Source organism: Chaetodon trifascialis, chromosome 20, assembly GCF_039877785.1.
Source record: "Chaetodon trifascialis isolate fChaTrf1 chromosome 20, fChaTrf1.hap1, whole genome shotgun sequence".
Taxonomy (NCBI): Eukaryota; Metazoa; Chordata; class Actinopteri; order Chaetodontiformes; family Chaetodontidae; genus Chaetodon; species Chaetodon trifascialis.
The window spans coordinates 9,884,664-9,890,679 of NC_092075.1; positions in this window are offsets into that span (position 1 = coordinate 9,884,664).

Genomic DNA, 6,016 nt, shown 5'->3' on the forward strand with positions numbered 1-6,016 from the left:
TTTACATTTACATGCAGACCAAGGATTGAATCTTAATGTCATTATGAAAAACATGACAGTAAGAATCACAAGTAGGACAGCACTTGAATTAAATTGTTTATTAAGGCACGCATTTTGGGCAGACAGCCTTTCTCAGCCTTCAAACTGTGTTACGCTGTGTGAACAGTGTTACAAGCAGTCACAGGCAAGCTAAGTGCAACAATGTGGCCAATGGCATTAAACCAATATTAACCTGGACCTTAATTTCCAAGTTTTTGCCACCATGATCCAAGATTTAATGAGCTACATGACACCTCTCAGTTTGCAGGATGCAATGCACTCCAGTATTGTCCAGTCAAGATGTGGCAACATGCGGCATCGGCTCTTTAACTTTCACGTTTCACACTAATACAATGAAGCTTTTGATGAAATTGAAAGAATTGCTGCCTTTACTGTTGGTTGAGATTGATACATGCCGTTTACTGTATGTACAACACAATACACCACAAAATGTTGCCTTCCTCTTCCAGTATGGAAGAACTTAAAGAAGACTGCAGCCAGTAAAGTGAAGCAGGATGTATGTGGACCATGATAAGAAAACCAAATGGACTGTCAGAGCCTAGTTGGACTCACCAGATGTGGACTGCAAATATAAGACTGCCAGCATTATCCTCCCCTTCTGCATGTTAACGTTCACTACAGGAAACAACAGCACAACATCCAAGCTAGTCCTCTACACGCTGAAAATAGCAAGGTGTCCTAACCCTAACGTGGTCACCAACGGTATGAACGTAAACAAGCTAGCAGCTGTTGCCTTTTCTGTTGCGGGCATTGTGAAAATGTTCCGTCATAACAAGTCCCTCGCTGCATCCTGGGCTTTGCGCCACACAAAACTATCGTGATTGGTTTGAAATACAAACAAGACGGAGCATTTTTTCCTCCCCTGTGGCAGAACGATAATAGGTGCAGCCTGACCTTCTCTAGTGCTGACACAGCACTGTGGAGATAGGTCTGGCTATGCAAGACCAGTCAGAACCTAAAACTCCACATAAATATTCAATGTTACTAACAGTGAATCAAATTACCAGTGAATATACGAGTGAATATTAGACCCCAAGTCATCACGTGGCCAGAAACACAACATCTAATGAATGTCTCTCTGTGTCTACTTGATGTAATTAGGCAATGGGTTGCTCACACATTACAACTTTATAAGGTGATAATATGTCAGGTCTGTGGGTTTGTCACCCTCTGTGTGGCCTTCTTCTGCCCCCAAGTGGCCAAAAAAATCATTACTGCAGCTTTAATTTTAACTATTGGATCACAGCTACATAAAAGATTAGCGGTTGGCATGTAACTGTCATTAAGTTGAAAGGGCATGTGTTGTTCACTGTTTCAGTTTGACATTGGTTTCACTGGATAGTATTGAAAACAGTGAAGAAATTGATTAAAATGAGGTCAGAATAGCACAGCAGTTTGGACAATAAACTGCAGATTCAAAATATACTTAATGAAGACTGGATAATATTTTCATTTGTAACTTTGAATTGAGGTAACATCATTAATATTTCAGTTAAAGCATTACCGAGGATCTAAACATCATTAAACATGCTCATTTGCAACTTATCGCCACACATGCCCAACCTCATTTCAGTTTTCACTCACAGCTTTTGCACAATAGTGTAGCAAGAGCTCATGGAAGTGGAGGAACAATTGACATTAGCGTGCAGAGGGCTTATGAGTGACCATGTGCCATCAATAAACTGTGCAAAATTATATGAAAACCATTGTTCCAGTATTCTAATCCACAAAAAATTTTAATTATGCAAAATTAGCAGCAAAGGGCAATAACATAAAAGTGTAACTATTCCTGTTGGCACCAAAATAAAAGATGTCATCACTATTTCTATTACCAGTTAAAATGAACTGGCCCTGGTGATGACAAATGAAAAAGACAAATCTTAATGTTGCATGCACAAGCAACAAATGTGGTTTTAACTCTAGATGTCTTTGTATGATCTCCATATGGTGAAACTTTTTTTTTTTTTCGATGCCGTTTCAAGAAAATCTGAGGAAACAGGGTTTCAAAAATGTGAGTACATTTTCGCCCATCTGCCCATTCTGGCCCCATCTCCTCACACACTGGTTAATTAGTTGGCAAGTATACAGTAATGGATTCTCTCTGAGTCTACCTGATATTCAAAGATGGGTTGTTGTTCAGCACTGCCATGTTACAAACCCCTCTTCCAGTCTCTGTTGTGCACATGTGCATTTATTTAGATTGTATCACACACCCTCCATGGGGGAAATTGCTGTGACTGTGGATCATCCACATCTGAATTATTCAGAGATGTGGAGATGAACAGCATTGCAGTATTACTTTGCAATTTCAGATACTCTGACAAAGGTTTTTGCATCTTAAACACAATGAATACTTTGCCTTTTTTCTGATTTAACAATGCTGCAGAGTTTGAAGGAGATTTTTTATCTCTGCCTAAGTTCTAGTTGTGTGTTTCATGCAGCCTCGTGCTGTGCTCAGTGAATGTGTGTGCTCTCAGATATTTTGTATTAATCCCAAAAATGGCACTTCTCTGACAAACTAAATCAAAAATAGCAGTGGGGCACTACATAGAATGTAAATCTGAAACCATGAACAAAATTTAGTCAACACACATTATGAAGAGGTGAGTTTCACTCTACAAATGAGTGCATGTTAGAAGTATGTTTTACATGTGGACAAAGGCTCATTTTTAATTGCTTGTAGTTGATAGAATGCTATTTGTCAATAGTATTTATTTTTCAACTATGTAAATCAGCTTGCTCCTGCATGTATCAAAGATAGATGGTCCCATTTCTTTTTTTATAGCCTGTTTTTTATGATTGTTTATAGGATTTTCTAATCATACTTATATAGAAAACAGGAGATTACTATACAGCTGTCAAAAATTATCAAAATAAGATTAAAACACATAACTTTGTAAATAAACATGTACATAACAGAATACCTGCAATAAATTAAAAAAAAATAAAGCAGTGGGGTTTTTTTGTCTGTTCTTGCTATTTTTCTAGCATTGCAAATGTTTTCGTGGCTTTCATATGTCTTTATATAAGCTTTGAGCAAGTGAATGTACTGTGTATGACGGCTGAGATGACAACCACACCAGTTAGCGGAGCTCCTTTGCTAAAAGCTATGATTCAGTATAATGAGTTTAGTCAATCCAATCGCCAGAATAAATGTTGGCATTGTACATTTCTGCAAAATTCACATATGTTGAAAGTTTCCATTTAGGTTTCTTTACTTGTCAGTTTTCAGTTTCATGCTGTGACAGTGCTGTGGTCAAGGTCCGGTTAGGTTCATGCATAAAATCCGCTTGGTTAGTTTTTAGAAAATATCCTGTTTTGGTTCAGAATACCTGGTTTTGTCAGCACAAACATGGCTCAAACAGTGGTCTGTTGTTTGGTGGTCATCTCACCTGAATGTCACACCACCCCCATCCCCTCCACCAGGAGCTCATATACATGAACCAGCAATTTGAACAATATGTGATACCCAAGTACAAATTGTTGATATGATACATAGGACACAACACGTACAGGTTTAACGTATCCCTGGTTTGCAGAAATGTATAATGGTATGGTAAAGGTTCATGGTTAACTTTGTTTATTGGAATTTTCATTGACTTGTGAAAGAGTAAAATGAGCAGACTATTGAAAGCAGGCCACACATGAAAGTGAAATGTTTACAGGAAATTAGAAAATGACAAACCCTGCACTGTCCATTTCCCTTCCCCCAATAACTTGACCCTCACAGTCTCTTGGTTTCACTCCTATTTGTCTTGCACTGTCTCTGCCCATCCCTCTGTCTCATTTCTTTTACTCCCCATGATCCTCTTCCCAATCCCTCCAACTACCCCTCCACTCTCTCCACCACCCCATGGCCAAACAGAGTGACCTAGACTCCCAGCCTCCTTTGATGTGAGCGATGTGACCCCTGTTCTCCAGATGCCCCTACACCGCCAGTCTTATCCTCTCAGAGAGCCGGCACAGCCCACAGAGAGGGCCAGTCATTAACCCCGGACAACCTCGGCCTCCCCTCCACTGCCTAAACACATGATGTATCACAACACCCAGCCCCATGCATCTCCCTGATTCACCCAAACACGAATGTGTGGGCGAGGACCGATGATGCAATAGGCTCTTTAAACATTTAAAGAACAGGTCAGCTTTTCAAAGGGAGGAGCTGGAACCTTTGGCCACTGCTTCAGTTATCATGGTCAGTGGTTGAAAGTCTGGTGATATGTCAGAAGGAAAACAAATGAATGTCTAATGAATGGAATGCCTGGATGATGGATGAAACGTCACACTGGTACATTGCTGGTTTATTTGGATTATGAGACTATATCTTTGCCATACCTAAGTGGATAGGGTTAGATAGGATTAAAAGAAATAATGCGCTTATCTACTAAATGATACAATATGATGAAATGTATGGAAAACGTGCATCTGTTTATTATGATATGTTGACACTTAAATGAGTACAAGCGCACTGAAACCGCACCAAATCCTTAAACCTACATCAAGTATCTTTCAGTAAACCCAACATCTTTTTGTTAGCTTAGCAAAGAGAAATTAAAACAAGTCATCTCCCAGAGTAATGATGAGTCATGGCCTCAGTCAACCTTAAATCTGAAACCTAAACAAATCATAGTGTGGGTGCCCCGCATGACAAAGGAGAAGAGTGCAAGAACAAGAGCATTCCACGGGGTAGAAAAACGAGGGAGGGGGATTACTTTATTAAGATGTACTGAAACAAAGATCACCACAGATGGATGAGTGCCTTACACAAGGAGGGTTTTCAGAGAATCAAATCCATCTCATGCAGGAGTCACAAACATCTGTTTGAAGAGTCAAACTGTTGCAACTTTGGGTCTTTCATTAGAGACTGGGAGCCTCCTTTTGAAACCTTTGGACAACAAGCTAAGACATAAACGTCAGAGGGCTTAAAAAGACAAAGAGAGAAAGGGACAAAGAGGTGAGCTCTCCTGATAACCACAGGGTTGTGCTTTCCCATGCAATTATAATAATGAGGATCCAACCCGGACCTCAATCGACAGAGCATCTGGGCCATCCACATAAGGAGGCAAATGCTAATATTGCTCTTTCTGGCAGATAAAATAAAGTCTAGCACACTTTTCCTGGCACACTCCCAGGGCAGATGTTTGATGCCTGGCCTGAGGCTTCTGGTGAGATGGCAGTGGGGGTCGGTCTGGAATTAGAGAGTCCTCCATCAGATAACACATTTTCTGGTTCATGTAAAGATGTCCAGCATATCAACGGAGACATGCATCACCATGATGTGAAATCTGCATCTGTGCACGATGGGCCAGTTTTTGCCGACGCAGCCGGCTGAGACAAGTCCTGGGACGGGAGCGTTGAAATGGGAGCAGAGACCCTTCCATCTCCCACCATTCCGTCTTTCAGCACCACTCCTGGCCAGAGTCCTGGCGAGAGAGTGGGAGGAGAAGGGGGAGGGCAGGGAGCATCCTCGGAGGGAGGCATGGGGATGGTGCTGTGTGGATAGGATGAGAACGCCTCACAGCTAGAAAGCAGTATAGAAACTGTTAAGCCAAGCCAAACAGTAGCAGAGAACTTTCAACTGGAAGTGCTGGCTAGGCAATTTTGCATAGAAATAAACAACCACCGGCTGATATCCAAGCTGTTCACCTGGTCCAGACTGGTTCAAATCAAGTCCTCAGATGGACAATAAAGGTGTTCCACAGGGATTGATATCAGGCCCAGTGTTATTTACTCTATAACGGTATAAAAACTATATTTTTGTTTATAGTGAATATATTCAAAAGTATAGTTATTATTTGAATATATTCACCGAGAAATATATTTTCTTATTTAAACAAAAAATAATATACATTTCCAACAAAACATTTCAACATCCATCTTAACACTAATACTACACTACCTTCTTGTATGGCAACCACGGACTGAGCCTTTTCCAGGTTACAGTCTGGTTTTGATGAAT